A 16,588-nucleotide genomic window follows, 5' to 3' on the forward strand; every position below is an offset into this window, starting at 1 on the left:
CTTTCTAGGTAGTAATAATGAGGACATAGATACTCCTGGATAATTGGGTCAAGTGTTTCATAAACATCCTTTTAATGTGGAATACATTTCAGGGGAAAGGGAAGCAGAGAAACTAAGATCTTGATTCTAGCTCTGCTGACAAAAGCTGTAGGTTTGAGTATGTCAGCTTATGTCTCTGCAATGCACTCTTTTATAGTTTGACTAATGGACTGCAAGAACACTTTCAGTTCTAGAACCCCAAACTCTCACAGAACTTTCCAATCTCCTAATTGCTGTCTTGAACATGGAAATAACTCTAGCCTCTGTTGTTATATTGTCTTTCTTTGGATTCCTGCTACACTCAGAGGCCTCCGTAGTAGAAGAGTAGTAGAAAAATAGCTATATCCTGCCATACCATTCCCTGTGTCATGGAATTTGTCTTTGAAAATATTCCAAGGCCGAATGATGCTAAAGCTGAAACTCCAGTACTTTGGCCACCTCATGCGAAGAGTTGACTCATTGGAAAAGATTCTGATGCTGGGAGGGATTGGGGGCAGGAGGAGAAGGGGATGACAGAGGATGAGATGGCTGGATGGTATCACTGACTCCATGGACGTGAGTCTGAGTGAACTCTGGGAGTAGGTGATGGACAGGGAGGCCTGGCGTGCTGTGATTCATGGGGTCGCAAAGAGTCGGACATGACTGAGCGACTGAACTGAACTGAACTGATGTGAGATGTAATATCATTTCATTCATCTTTCCCCTGTTGAAATTGTAGTGTTGAACATATTTAAGAAGAAAATAAATACAAAGAATCATGGACTTTTGCAGTTGGAAACCACTTTAGAGATCACTGATTCTGCCCATTTAAATATACATGTGAAGAAGTGGCAGCCAAGAGCTGATAACTGCTCATGCAGGCAGCCAATGACAGAATGAGGTCTGTAACTAGATTTGTTGATTTTCTGGGCAAGTATATTTTCTCTGCCACACATTTTTGGTTGTTTGAGTAGAAGACGATGGATTAGCAACATTAATACCAACAAAATAGATCATATCTTAATGATTGATTATAGATTTCTGCTGTTTACAGAATGGAATAACTTCACCCTTTCATATGATATATTATTTTATATTACACACTATTTTTTGTTTTTATCAATGAACAACTCAAAATACCGTAGAATATCTAGATGGTCTTCAGACTGGCTTATATGATCATTATTAAGAAGAAAAGACATATGCTGTTTTTAAAAGATTGGAGGAGAATTTAGATAAGGAAAAATAAAGGTCATAAAAGTCTATTGTATGTTACAGTGGGAAAATCAGCTTTATCTTCTGGATTCAGCAGCACACATTTGTTAAGAGACTAGATTGTGTTTTTAAAAATGAAGAAATGATGTGATTAACATTTTTCTTGCTTAAAGTTAAAAATAGAAAGTGTTGACTTCAGTCATCAACTGTTGGGTACTGAGGAAAGGGGACATGAATTCAGTGAGGCAAGCTCAGCTTGTTTTCAATCAAATATCACTAGGTAAGCACCATTCTCTGCCCCCTATGTTCTGGGTTTTCCCTTAACTGCTGGACTAGTACACTCTCAGATAATTTTAACCTTGGATTTTTTTTAAAGTTATTAGCTTTGCTCTATAAATAGATTTCTGAGAATCCCAAGTTCTAATAATAACCATTTTTTTTCCTCCTGAGAAATTAAACCATTTTATGGCCAGTATTAAAATCACTAAAATTAATTACAGTTTCTGAAATTTGACCTCATATTCTATAAGGAAGTGGTGCTGCCCTTTTAACTCATATATGCTTCTGATACTACTTTATGCCAATGGTTCCCAACCAGGGACTAGTTTGCTTCCCTAGAGACATTTGGCAATGTCTGGAGATATTTTTGGTTGTCACAACCAGTAAGGCGGGACTGTGTATACTACAGTCATCTTGTGGGTAGATGTCAGAGACACTGCAAAAAATCCTGTAATGCTCATGACAGCCTCTTACAACAAAGAATTATTTGGCCCCAAATGTCAATAGCATTAAGGTTGAGTAACCTTGCTTTGTAATACAGATTTACGTAGACATATTGCCTTATCCATGTAGGTAAGAATCATTAATAATTTAAATCGACTTGCAACAATCTACACCAAATAATCAGTGTCTGATACTCTGTTAATCTTGCTTGTCACAGTCTGTTCATTTGTCAAGGTTATAAGCTGATGTTTTGCTCTCGAAAGAGTATGAGCACACCTATTTCTCCTTCTCAAAGATAAAATGAATATGAAGGAATTTTTCAGCATTCCCAATTCTTTGGGCCATTTTTGGTTAAGATTTTCAGCATTTAGGTCCTGGTAAAAAGGACTTTTACAAACTAGTCATCATCAAAGCTCAGTAAATGGTCTCCTAGTCCCTGATCTTGGAAACAGGCTTGCAATAATGTGCCAATTTACTCATTTAGTCATTGCTCCTGCAAGACTTCAATGCTAATTCCATTTTTAGTTACTGTTTGTAGCAACTATTAATGGTGAGATGAAAGAGAAAGACTTTTTTTAACAGCTAAAATCTTGTCAGTGTCTCTGTGGTTGCAATTCCTAGTGCACTGTGATTCTGCCTTTAAATGTAATTTCAAGACAGCTGTAATGGCAAATTAGTTTCTTTCTATTAGTTAGTGATTATACACCAATCAGAACCAAATACATACACTGTTAAGTTTATAATTTTATTTGAGAATTTCACAGTCCACTTCATCTTCTTTAGCTCTCTTTAAGTGCTCCCTGACTCTCACATTTCATCTGGAAGGGAGTATTTTACCAAATGTTTAAACATGGTTAACTTGGTTGAGATTATTTAGTCAGGTTCAAAGGTGAATCAAACAGATGATAAGTTCCCAAGGTCTTAATGACTCAGAACCCGGTTAGAATCTAGTTTAACAGTGAAATTTACTGTTGATAACAATTTTCTGGTGAAGGTACAGTGGTTTGATTTTCTCTCTCCATTTCATTTTTAAAAACTTTTATTTTATTTTTGAGTTTTCCATCTTCTTTTACTTTTTAATTAATTTTTTTATTGAAGGATTTCAATAACCTCAGATATGCAGATGACACTACCCTTATGGTAAAAAGTGAAGAAGAACTAAAGAGCCTCTTGATGAAAGTGAAAGAGCAGAGTGAAAATGTTGACTTAAAGCTCAACATTCAGAAAAACGAAGATCATGGCATCTGGTCCCATCACTTCATGGGAAATAGATGGGGAAACAGTGGAAACAGTGACAGACTTTATTTTTTTGGGTTCCAAAATCACTGCAGATGGTGATTGTGGCCATGAAATTAAAAGACACTTGCTCCTTGGAAGAAAAGCTATGACCAATCTAGACAGCATATTAAAAAGCAGAGACATTACTTTGCCAGCAAAAGGTCTGTCTAGTCAAGGCTATGGTTTTTCCAGTGGTCATGTATGGATGTGAGAGTTGGACTATAAAGAAAGCTGAGTGCTGAAGAATTGATGCTTTTGAACTGTGGTGTTGCAGAAGACTCTTGAGAGTCCCTTGGACTGCAAGGAGATCCAACCAGTCCATCCTAAAGGAGATCAGTCCTGGGTGTTCATTGGAAGGACTGGTGTTAAAGCTGAAACTCCAATACTTTGGCTACCTGATGCAAAGAGCTGACTCATTTGAAAAGATGTTGATGCTGGAACTGAACTGAACTGAATATTCCATTGTGTATATGTATCACAACTTATTTATCATTCATCTGTCGATGGACATCTTGCTTGCTTCCATGTTCTAGCTTTTGTAAATAGTGCTGCAATGAACAATGGGATACATGTGTCTTTTTCAATTTTGATTTCCTCAGGGTATATTGCCTAGGAGTGGGATTGCTGGGTCATATGGTGGTTTTTTTCCTAGTTTTTTTTTTTTTTTTTTTTTAAGGAATCTCCATACCGTCTTCCATAGTGGTTGTATCAATTTACATTCCCACCAACAGTGCAAGAACATGCCCTTTTCTCCAACACTCTCTCCAGCATTTATTGTTTGTAGACTTTTTGATGAGGGCCATTCTGATTGGCGTGAGGTGATATCTCTTTGTGGTTTTGATTTGCATTTTTCTAATAATGAGTGATGTTGAGCATCTTTTCATGTGTTTGTTAGCCATCTGTATGTCTTCTCTGGAGAAATGTCTGTTTAGGTCATTTTCCCACTATTTGATTGGGTTGTTTGTTTTTCTGGCATTGAGTTGTAGGAGCTGCTTGCGTATGTTGGAAATTAATCCTTTGTTAGTTGTTTCATTTGCTATTATTTTCTCCCATTCTGAGGGTTGTCTTTTGTTCTTGCTTATAGTTTCCTTTGCTGTGCAAAAGCTTTTAAGTTTAATAAGTTCTCACTTGTTTACATTTGCTTTTATTTCTGTTACTCTAGGAAGTGGGTCATAGAGGATCTTGCTTTGATTTATGTCATCGAGTGTTCTGCCTATGTTTTCCTCTAAGAGTTTTACATTTTCTGGTCTTACATTTAGGTCTTTAATCCGTTTTGAGTTTATCTTTGTGTATGGTGTTAGGAAGTGTTCTAATTTCATTCTTTTACATGTAGCTGTCCACTTTTCCCAGCACTATTTATTGAAGAGGCTGTTTTTGCCCCATTGTATATTCTTGCCTCCTTTGTCAAAAATAAGGTACCAACAGGTGCATGGGTTTATGTCTGGGTTTTCTATCTTGTTCCATTGGTCTATATTTCTGGTTTTGTGCCAATACCATACTGTCTTGATGACTGTAACTTTGCAGTCTGTAGTTTTGTAGTATAATCTGAAGTGAGGAAGGTTGGTTTTTCCAGCTTCATCCTTCTTTCTCAAGACTGCTTTGGCTATAAGTTTTTGTTCTAGTTTTGTGAAAAATGCCACTGGTAATTTGATAGGGATCATATTGAATCTGTAGATTGCATGTGGTAGTATAGTCATTTTCACAATTTTGATTCGTCCTACCCAGGAACATGGACTATCTCTCCATCTGTTTATGTTGTCTTTGATTTCTTTCATCAGTATCTTAAAATTTTCTGTGTAAAGTTCTTTTGTCTCCTTAGGTAAGTTTATTCCTAGATATTTAATTCTTTTAGTTGCAATGGTGAATGGGATTGATTCCTTAATTTCTCGTTCTGATTTTGCATTGTTAGTATATAGAAATGCAAGTGATTTCTGTGTATTGATTTTGTATCCTGCAACTTTGCGAAACTCACTGATTAGCTCTAGTAATTTTCTGATACTCTCTTTAGGGTTTTCCATGTACAGTATCATGTCATCTGCAAACAGTGAGAGCTTTACTTCTTCTTTTCCAATCTGGATTCCTTTTGTTTCTTTTCCTTCTCTGATTGTTGTAGCTGGGACTTCCAGAACTATGTGGAATAATAGTGGTGAAAGTTGACACCCTTGTCTTGTTCCTGATCTTGGGGGAATGCTTTCAGTTTTTCACTATTGAGAATAATGTTTGCTGTAGGCTTACCATATATGGCCTTTACTATGTTTAGGTAGTTTCCTTCTCTGCCCATTTTTTGAAGAGTTTTCATCATAAATCAGTGCTGAATTTTGTCAAAGGTTTTTCTGCATTTATTGAGATTATCATATGGTTTTTATCTTCCAATGTGTTAATATGGTGTATCACATGGATTGATTTGTTTATATTGAAGAATCCTTGCATTCCAGGAATAAACCCCACTTGTCATGGTGTATGAGTTTTTTGATTTGTTGCTGAATTCTGTTTTCTAAAATTTTGTTGAGGATTTTTGCGTCTATGTTCATCTGTGATATTGGCCTGTAGTTTTCTTCTTCTGTGTTGTCTTTGTCTGGTTTTGGTTTCAGGGTGATGGTGGCCTCGTAAAATGAGTTTGGAAGTGTTCCTTTCTCTGCAATATTTGGAAAGAGTTTTAGAAGGATAGGAATTGGCTCTTCTCTAAATGTTTGACAGAATTCTCCTGTGAAGCCATCTGGTCCTAGGCTTTTGTTTTTTGGGAAATTGTTGATTTCAATTTCAGTGCTTGTAATTGGGTTGTTCAAACTTTCTATTTCTTCCTGTTTCAGTCTTGTAAGATTGAACTTTTAGGAATCTGTCCATTTCTTTGAGGTTATCCATTTTATTGCCATATAGTTGCTCATAATACTCTCTTGTAATCCTTTGTATTTCTGCATTGTCTGTTTTGACTTCTCCTTTTTCATTTCTAATTTTGTTGATTTGATTCTTCTGTCTTTTTTTCTTGATGAGTCTGGCTAAAGCCTTGTCAATTTTGTTTATCTTCCCAAAGAGCCAACTTTTAGTTTTATTAATCAGTACTATTTTTGTTAACTAGTACTAATTTTGTTGTTGTTGCTGTTCTTCTTCTTTTTCCAGTTATTTTAGGTGTAAAGTTAGGTTGTCTATTCTATGTTTTTCTTAATTCTTGAGGTAAGATGGTATTGTATAAACTTCCCTCTTAGAACTGCTTTTGCTGCAGCCAATAGGTTTTGCATTGTGTTTTCACTGTCATTTGTTTCTGGAAATTTTTTGAATCTTTTTTGATTTCTTCAGTAAACTTTTGGTTATTTAGAAACGTGTTGTTTAGTCTCCATGTGTTTGTGTTTCTTATCCCTTTTTTCTTGTAATTGATATCTAGATTCATTGTGTTGTGATCAGAGAACATGCTTGATATGATTTCAATCTTCTTACATTTACTGAGGTTTCATTTGTGAACCATGATGTGGAGAATGTTCTGGAGAATATCCTGGAGAATGTTCCATGTGCACGTGAGACGAAGGTGTATTCTTCTGCATTTGGATAGAATGTCCTGAAGATATCAATGAAATCCATCTCATCTAATGTATCATTTAAGACTTGTGTTTCCTTATTAATTTCCTGTTTTGAAGATCTGTGCATTGATGTGAGTGGGGTGTTAAAGTCTCCTACTACTATTGTGTTACTGTCAATTTCTCCTTTTATGTCTGTTAGTGTTTGTCTTATGTACTGAGGTGCTCCTATGTTGGGTGCATCAGTCCAGTCAGTCAGTTCAGTCACTCAGTCGTGTCCGACTCTTTGAGACCCATGAATCGCAGCATGCCAGGCCTCCCTGTCCATCACCAACTCCTGGAGTTCACTCAAACTCATGTCCATCGAGTTGGTGATGCCATCCAGCCATCTCATCCTCTGTTGTCCCCTTCTCCTCCTGCCCCCAATCCCTCCCAGCATCACAGTCTTTTCCAATGAGTCAACTCTTCACATGAGGTGGCCAAAGTTTTGGAGCTTCAGCTTTAGCATCAGTCCTTCCAAAGAACACCCAGGACTGATCTCCTTTAGAATGGACTGGTTGGATTTCCTTGCAGTCCAAGGGACTCTCAAGAGTCTTCTCTACACCACAGTTCAAAAGCATCAATTCTTCGGCACTCAGCTTTCTTCACAGTCCAACTTTCACATCCATACATGACTACTGGAAAAAACATAGCCTTGACTAGACAGACCTTTGCTGGCAAAGTAATGACTCTGCTTTTTAATATGCTGTCTAGGTTGGTCATAACTTTCCTTCCAAGGAGCAAGCATCTTTTAATTTCATGGCTGCAGTCACCATCTGCAGTGATTTTGGAGCCCAGAAAAATAAAGTCTAACCTGTTTCCACTGTTTCCCCATCTATTTCCCATGAAGTGATGGGACAAGATGCCATGATCTTCATTTTCTGAATGTTGGGCTTTAAGCCAACTTTTTCACTCTCCACTTTCACTGTCATCAAGAGGCTTTTTAGTTCCTCTTCACTTTCTGCCATAAGGGTGGTGTCATCTGCATATCTGAGGTTATTGATATTTCTCCCAGCAATCTTGATTCCAGCTTGTGTTTCTTCTAGTCCAGCATTTCTCATGATGTACTCTGCATATAAGTTAAATAAGCAGGATGACAATATACAGCCTTGACATACTCCTTTTCCTATTTGGAACCAGTCTGTTTTTCCATGTCCAGTTTTAACTGTTGCTTCCCAGCCTGCATTTACGTTTCTCAAGAGGCAGGTCAGGTGGTCTGGTATTCCCATCTCTTACAGAATTTTCCACAGTTTATTGTGATCCGCACAGTCAAAGGCTTTGGCATAGTCAATAAAACAGAAATAGATATTTTTCTGGAACTCTCTTCCTTTTTCCATGATCCAGCGGATGTTGGCAATTTGATCTCTGGTTCCTCTGCCTTTCCTTAAACCAGCTTGAACATCTGGAAGTTCATGGTTCATGTACTGCTGAAGCCTGGCTTGGAGAATTTTGAGCATTACTTTATTAGCATGAGAGATGAGTGCAAATGTGCAGTAGTTTGAGCATTCTTTGGCATTGCCTTTCTTTGGGATTGGAATGAAAACTGACCTTTTCCATTCCTGTGGCCACTGCTGAGTTTTCCAAATTTGCTGGCATATTGAGTGTAGCACTTTCACAGTATCATCTTCCAGGATTTGAAATAGCTCAACTGGAGAAGGCAATGGCACCCCACTCCAGTACTCTTGTCTGGAAAATCTCATGGAGGGAGAAGCCTGGAAGGCTGCAGTCTATGTGGTTGCTGAGGGTGGGACACGGCTGAGCGACTTCACTTTCACTTTTCACTTTCATGCATTGGAGAAGGAAATGTCAACCCACTCTAGTGTTCTTGCCTGGAGAATCCCAGGGACGGGGGAGCCTGGTGGGCTTCCGTCTATGGGGTCGCACAGAGTCGGACACGACTGAAGTGACTTAGCAGCAGCAGCAGCAGCAGCAGCAGCAGCAACTGGAATTCCATCACCTCCACTATCTTTGTGGTGCATAGATATTTACAACTGTTATGTCTTCCTCTTGGAATGATCCCTTGATCATTATGTAGTGTCCTTCCTTATCTCTTGTAATCTTTATTTTAAGGTCGATTTTGTCAGATATGAAGATTGCTACTCCAGTTTTATTTTGCTTCCCATTTGCATGGAATATATTTTTCCATCCTCTCACTTTCAGTTTATATGTGTCTTTACATCTGAAGTGGGTTTCTTGTGGAGAGCATGCATATTGGTCTTGTTTTTGTATTCATTCAACCAGTCTGTGTCTTTTGGTTGGATCATTTAATCCAATCAAATTTAAAGTATATATGTTGCTGTTGCCATTTTCTTAAGTGTTTGGGGTTGATTTTGTAAATCTTTTTTTCTCTCGTATTTCTTGACTATATAAGTTCCCTTAATGTTTGTTGTAAAGTTGGTTTGGTGGTACTGAATTCTCTTAATTTTTGCTTGTCTGAAAAGTTTTTATTTCTCCATCAATTTTGAATGAGATCCTTGCTAGGTACAATAATATTGGTTGTTGATTTTTCACTTTCAGTACTTAAAATATATCCTGCCAATCCCTTCTGGCCTGCAGAGTTTTTGCTATAGGTCAGCTGTTAAATGTTTAGGCTTTCCCTATATGTTACTTGTTGCTTCTCCCTTGCTGCTTTTAATATTCTTTCTTTGTGTTTAGTCTTTGTTAGTTTGATTAGTATGTGTCTTGGTGTGTTTATCCTTGGGTTTATTCTGTATGGGTCTCTTTGTGCCTCTTGGATTTGATTGACTATTTCCTTTTCCATGTTGGGAAATTTTCAACTATAATCTCTTCAAAATTTTCTGACACCCTTTCTTTTTCTCTTCTTCTTCTGGGACCCCTATAATTTGAATGTTGGTGCATTTGATATTGTCCCAGAAGTCTCTGAGACTATGCTCAGTTCTTTTCATTCCTTTTACTTTATTCTGCTCTTCAGAAGTTATTTCCACCATTTTATCTTCCAGCTCACTGATTCATTCTTCTGCTTCAGAGATTCTGCTATTGATTGCTTCTAGAATATTTTTAATTTCAGTAATTGTGTTGTTTCTCTCTGTATGTTTATTCTTTAATTCTTCTAGGTATTTGTTAATTGATTCTTATATTTTCTCCATTTTGTTTTCAAGGTTTTGGATCATCTTTCTATCATTATTCTGAATTCTTTTTCAGGTATCAGTATCAGTTCAGTTACTCAGTTGTGTCTGACTCTTTGCAACCCCATGAACCACAGCACTCCAGGCTTCCCTGTCCATCACCAACTCCCGCTGTCCACCAAAATCCATGTCCATTGAGTCGGTGATGCCATTCAATCATTTCATCTTCTGTCATCCCTTTCTCCTCCTCCCCTCAATCTTTCCCAGCATTAGGGTCTTTTCAAATGAGTCAGCTCTCCACATCAGGTGGCCAAAGTATTGGAGTTTCAGTGTCAACATCAGTCCATCCAATGAACACCCAGGACTGATCTCCTTTAGGATGGACTGGTTGGATCTCCTTGCAGTCCAAGGGACTCTCAAGAGTCTTCTGCAACACCACAGTTCAAAAGCATCAATTCTTCAGTGCTCAACTTTCTTTATAGTCCAACTCTCACATCCATACATGACCACTGGAAAAACCATAGCCTTGACTAGATGAACCTTTGTTAGCAAAGCAATGTCTCTACTTTTTAATATGCTGTCTAGGTTGGTCATAATTTTCCTTCCAAGGAGCAAGCATCTTTTAATTTCATGGCTGAAATCACCATATGCATTGATTTTGGAGCCCAGAAAAATAAAGTCTGACACTGTTTCCCCATATATTTGCCATGAAATGATGGGACTAGATGCCATGATCTTAGTTTTCTGAATGTTGAGCTTTAAGCCAACTTTTTCACTCTCCTCTTTCACTTTCATCAAGAGGCTCTTTAGTTCTTCTTCCCTTTCTGCCATAAGGGTGGTGTCATCTGCATATCTAAGGTTATTGATATTTCTCCCAGCAATCTTGATTCCAGCTTGTGCTTCTTCCAGCCCAGCATTTCTCATGATGTACTCTGCATATAAGTTAAATAAGCAGGGTGACAATATATAGCCTTGATGTACTCCTTTTCCTATTTGGAGCCAATCTGTTGTTCCATGTCCAGTTCTAACTGTTGCTTCCTGGCCTGCATACAGGTTTCTCAAGAGGCAGGTCAGGTGGTCTGGTATTCCCATCTCTTTCAGGTAGTTTGCCTAATTCCTCTTCATTTATTTGGACTTCTGTGTTTCTTCATTTGTGTAGTATTTCTCTGCCTCTTCACTATTTTTTTTTTTAAACTTATTGTGTTTGAGGTCTCCTTTTCCCAGGCTTTAAGGTTGAATACTTTCTTTTGGTTTCTGCCCTCCTAAGGTTTGTCCAGTGGTTTGTGTAGGTTGAGATTTGTGCCGAATTTTTCTGTGTTTGTTCATTTGTTTTTCCTCTGCTGGGCAAGGCTGAGTGAGGTGATGATCCTGTCTGCTGATGATTGAGTTTATATTTTGGTTTTATTTGTTGTTTAGATGAGGCGTCCTGCACAGGGTACTAATGGTGGTTGGGTGATGCTTGATCTTGTATTCAAGGGGCTTCCTCTGTGTGAGTTCTCACTATTTGCACTGCCTAGGGTTAGTTCTCTGGTAGTCTAGGGTCTTGGAGTCAGTGCTGCCACTCCAAAGGCTCAGGGCTTGATCTCTGGTCAGGAACAAAGATTTCACAAGTGGTTTGCTATGCTATTAACTGAGATTTAAACAAATATCCAAAAATGAGAAAGTAAAGATAACCCCAGACAAATGACAGTTACAAATCAGGCAAATAATAACTAAAATAATGGAATATACACGTATACATATATATCCATGAGTAAAGTCAAACTGCTAAGTCACATCAGTCATGTCTGACTCTGTGTGACCCCATAGATGGCAGCCCACCAGGCTCCCCCATCCCTGGGATTCTCCAGGCAAGAACACTGGAGTGGGTTGCCATTTCCTTCTCCAATGCATGAAAGTGAAAAGTGAGAGTGAAGTCGCTCAGTCGTGTCTGACTCTTAGCGACCCCATGGATTGCTGCCCACCAGGGTCCTCCGTCCATGAGAGTTTCCAGGCAAGAGTACTGGAGTTGTTCGCCAATGCCTAACCTATTCCAAGAGTAAAGTCAAAACAGTCCATCAAAAATAAAGTACAATAGTTTGACCCAGTGAACTAAGGAAATAAAAAATTATGTTTACACAAGTATACACATGTTGTAAAGTAAAAAAAAAAAAAAAAAAAAGATAAATGGTTAAAAAAAAAGTAAAAAAAAAAATTATGTTTACCAGAAAAGAACAAAACTAACTAAAGCACAAAGTGGAAAACAAAACTAAAGCAAGGTGCCAAGTGGTGAATAAAGCAATGAAAAAATTAACAATTAGTTTGAGAGGAAGAGAAAGAAAGAATAGAAAGAAAGAATAGATATGCAAAGTTAAATACATTTAGATGAAGATTTATATAGACTAAGATTAACTGCAAGGGGAAAGAACAGTAGGAAAGGCAAACAAAGGAAAAAATGTAGACAAAATATAGTATATTTAAAAAAAGTTAAAATTATAAAAAGAGAAAAAATAAAGGAAGAAGAAAAAAAGGTAAAAAAAAAAAATAAAAGGAAAACAACAGAAGTGCAAAAGCCCAACGTAGAGGCAGAGATCTATAACAATAATAAAAAGTGTGACGGAGAAAAAAAAGAAAAAAAAAAGCTCAAAAGACGATTAGATTTCATAATGCCAACAAAACCAACAACTAAAACAGAGGAGGGAAAAAAGGGAAAAAAAGAAAAAAAAAACCCAAAAGAATCTACCGAACAAGTCAAAACATGAGAATAATAAATATTTTTCCTGAGTCACTGCTGTCAGAGTCCTTTCCCTCGCTGAGAGTCACAGTCCACCTCACCTCCCTAGGATGCCCTCCAACACTGTGCTGGTCTCTGGACCTGCAGTGGGGGCAGCTCAGATTCTGATCTGGTCCTACTCCTGTGTATTGTTGCCTCTAATGTCAACAGCTGTTAGAACTAGTGCATTTTCTTTTGTGGGCACTCTAAATGTACTTTTATATATTCCATAGACACAGAGTCTGCCTAGTTGATCATGTGGATTTAATCTGCAGCTTGTACAGCTGGTGGGAAGATTTTGGGTCTTCCTTAGCTGCACTGCCCCTGGGTTTCAATTGTGGTTTTATTTCCACCTCTGCATGTGGGTCATCCACTGGGGTTAGTTCCTGAGGCTGCCCTGGAGGACTTGGGTTTGCCCCTGTGAGGGCCAGGTGTGGAGGTGGTGCGGCTGCTTGGGTCACAGGGGTTCTGGCAGCACCAGGTACTCAGGGGAGTTGGCAGCTAGGGCAGGAGGAAATATAGTGCTCTAGAAGGGTATGGCAACCAGTATTAGTAATATGCTCCAGTATTCTTGCCTGGAGAACCCCCTCCCTGACAGAGAAGCCTGGCAGGCCACAGTCTACAAGGTCACAAAGGGCCAGACATAATCGAAGTGACCCTGCATGCATAGATGGAAGACTTTTTTGCCTGTGGCAGCTCTGCCCCAGTGAGAGTTGAGCATGAAGGTAGCACAGCTGCTTGGTTTGTGGGGACCCTGGTGGTACCAAGTGTGCAGGGACATGGACTGCCTCTGCTGCAGGAGTTATGGCCCCATCAGAGTCTTTTTTCAAGCCTCTTGTAGCTGATGATCAGAAGGCCTCTTTGGCCAGTCTTTCTTCTTAGCTTCGCCCATTTGGGCACCTAGAGGGCTCTCTTGCCTGGGGTCCTTCTCTGTTGTTTGGTGTGTCAGGCACAGAGAGGGGCCCCCCTGGCTGGAGTCCTACTCTGTAGTTCAGTGTCAGGCATTTGATGGGCCAGGCTCTCTATTGTTCAGCTGCTGATGCTGGTGTGTGGGGAGAGAGGTGCTATGGTGATGGCTGCACCTGCTATGTGTGACTCAGCAGTATTGCCTTGCTTCCATGGCTGCCTGGCTTTCCTCCACAGGCATTTCCCACCATGATCTCCTCCCTCACACCCCCTCGATCCGTCTCTCCACAGTCAACAGCAGCCCTTGCCCTGGGATTGCTCCACAATCCCTAAACTCCAGCTCCAGCTGCTGTCCCTTCCAGGGGACCTGCATCCCTGTCCCGGCTATGTATGACTGTGGCAAGGACTGTCTGATTCTCATTCTATTCAGGCTGCCACAGATCAGCTGTTTCACTCTCAGCCTTAAATGTTTCTCCTCTGACTCAGACAACTGCCCTGTTGTGGGGATCGGACCCCTGCTTCAGTTCCCCACCATGGAGGGCAGGTCTAGTCCTACTAACACTCCTGTTTTTCACCCTAGTTCCTTCATCCTACCAAGTTTTGCGTGGGTCTATATGTTCTTTTCTGCTGATCAGGTACTCCTGTCCACTCTCAGCTGGTGTTCTGAATGTACTTCTGTGTCTAAAGGTGTATTCTTGATGTATCCATGGAGAGAGATGTACTTCACATCCACCTACTCCTCAGCCATCTTGTTCTCTCCTATTTTATTTTTTATTGGAGGATAAAAACAGCCAGTGGGAATTTGCTATATGCCACAGGGAGCCCAAAGATGTGCTCTCTGACAATCTATCCATTTCTTAGTGAACAAGGCTTTGAATTTCTGCCACCTCTTTGTCACAACAAAGGCCACACATTTAAATAGGTTAACCATGATGCAGTGGCCAGATTTAGAGAAAATCCTTGCAAATTTACACAGATAGATAGAAATGATTTGAATTCTGCTACCTTTTCTGGGAACCAAATTGCAGCAAAGCAATATTTATTTCTTTAGATAGATTTGTTTGTCTTCATGGAGCTTGAATTCTATATCACATTGTAATTATTTTATGATGTAGCTTGCTTGCTATTGCATCAACTCAATTATATTTATTCAACAGATATTTACTAGGAGTCTGCAATTTTATTCAAGTTGTAGCAGTTCCATAGAGTAACAGCTTGAGAAGGAGCATGGTGAGCGTGTAAGAAGGTTTCTGGATGTCAGCAAGTAGTCAATGTGGCACAAGGGGACAGTGACAAGACCCTGGAGTTGGACAGACCCCCTGTTCAGAGCCAAACTCGAGGCTGTACCTGCCTGAAACCTTGGAATATTGCTTAACTTCTCTTTGTATGGGTTTCCTTATGTATTTAATGGTGAGCTCCCTAGTCTTGTCAACAGCAGAGATGCTAAAATCAGACTGTGTACTTTTAACTTCAGGCATACGTCAGAGATATTGCGGATTCACTTCAAGATGGCTGCAATAAAGTGAATATCACAAAAAAGTGAGTTGCAGGAATGTTTTGGTTTCCCTGTGTATGTAAAAGTTATATTTATACTATACTATATTCTGTTAAGTGTGCAATAGCATTATGTTGAAAAAGTACATATTTGCATGCTCAGTCGAGTCTAACTTTTGCAACCCCATGGACTGTAGCCTGGCTAATCTGACAGGCTCCTCTGTCCATGGGATTTCACAGGCAAGAATACTGGAGTGGGTTGCCATTTCCTGTTCCAGAGAATCTTTCTGACCCAGGGATCAAACCTGCATCACTTGTGTCTCCAGTATTAGCAGGCTGATTCTGTAACCGAGGCACCAGGAAAGTCCCCCTCATCCCCCCAAAAGTACATACCTTATTTTAAAAGTACTTTATTTAAAAAGAACCTCTTTGAATTGAAAAATACTTTATTGCTAAAGAATGCCAAAACAATTAAAATAATAGCATCAAAGATCACGTATCAGAAATCATCATCATAAATATAATAATAAGATGTTTTAAATATCGAGAGAATTACTAGAATGTGACACAGAGACATGAAGTGAGCAAATGCTGTCAGAAATGTGGCACCAATAGACTTGATCAACAAAGGGTTGCACAAACCTTCAATTTGTATATATAAAAAAACACAGTATCTAGGAAACACAATAAAGCACAATAAAATGAGATATACCTGACTTTTGCAATATTAGTCAGGTGCCTTAACCATGCCAGGCTTCCAGTTTGTCCACTAAAAATACGATTGAGTGTTATCATATATTTTAAGAAGTCTTAGCATAATTTGTAGCCCACAGTAGGTGGGCAGTGAATGATAGGCATCATCATCACCATCATCATCAGATAGCTAATATGCCATTACTAAAAGTATTTAATCAGTGGCTAACTGGTTACTTTTAGGTGATATCTAGAATATCCATTAAGACAGTATTGGTTTGATTTAGATTACCTCTTTTGTGGTGCTGTGAATAATATTCCAATAGTAAAACTATGGTTACTGTGCAGAAGATATTTTTAGGCAAGAGCACCTTCACACCATGTGGGCAATTGCCACTTCTGTGTGGCATGAAGCTGACATGAAGCTGACACCTGAGAATCCCAGTTAACTTTCTGTTCCCAAGGTTAAACTATTTAAATAATTATTTTGGCTTGTCCTGGGGATTTCCACGTGGCTTGCAAAATCTTAGTTCTCTGACTAGGGATTGAACCTGGGCCACCACAGTGAAAATGTAGAGTCCTAACTACTGGACCATCAGGGAATTCTAAACAGTTGTTGAAAAAAAATTTTTTTTAAATTGTAGCTGCTCTCTTTTGAATCATTTCCAAATTCTATACATCTCCCTTGAATTAATTTAGTGCAAAAATACAGAAATAACATGAATTCCTTATGTTATTGCTCTTTTATTTATGAATCTCAAAGAATAAAGTTCACTTTTCCCCACTAATAACAGAACCACTCCTGAAACCTGTTTAGCTTGAGGTCAGCAATGTCTGTGACTCTCTCTTTGTAGCTCCATAATGTCAGCTGTTGC

The 16,588-nt window shown here is 38.9% G+C and overlaps 1 long non-coding RNA gene across 4 annotated transcripts in view; it reads left to right on the top strand.

Moving 5' to 3' along the window:
- LOC112579728 overlaps nucleotides 1–16,588 on the top strand; it is a 53,425-nt gene that overhangs the window by 36,527 nt on the left and 310 nt on the right. For all 4 annotated transcript variants that reach the window (XR_006545431.2, XR_006545429.2, XR_003104064.3 and 1 more), the window contains one exon: nucleotides 15,001–15,065. This is a non-coding gene — a long non-coding RNA (uncharacterized LOC112579728). The remainder of the gene's footprint in view (nucleotides 1–15,000; nucleotides 15,066–16,588) is intronic.

This window comes from Bubalus bubalis, chromosome 16 (assembly GCF_019923935.1).
Source record: "Bubalus bubalis isolate 160015118507 breed Murrah chromosome 16, NDDB_SH_1, whole genome shotgun sequence".
In the NCBI taxonomy this organism is placed as follows: Eukaryota; Metazoa; Chordata; class Mammalia; order Artiodactyla; family Bovidae; genus Bubalus; species Bubalus bubalis.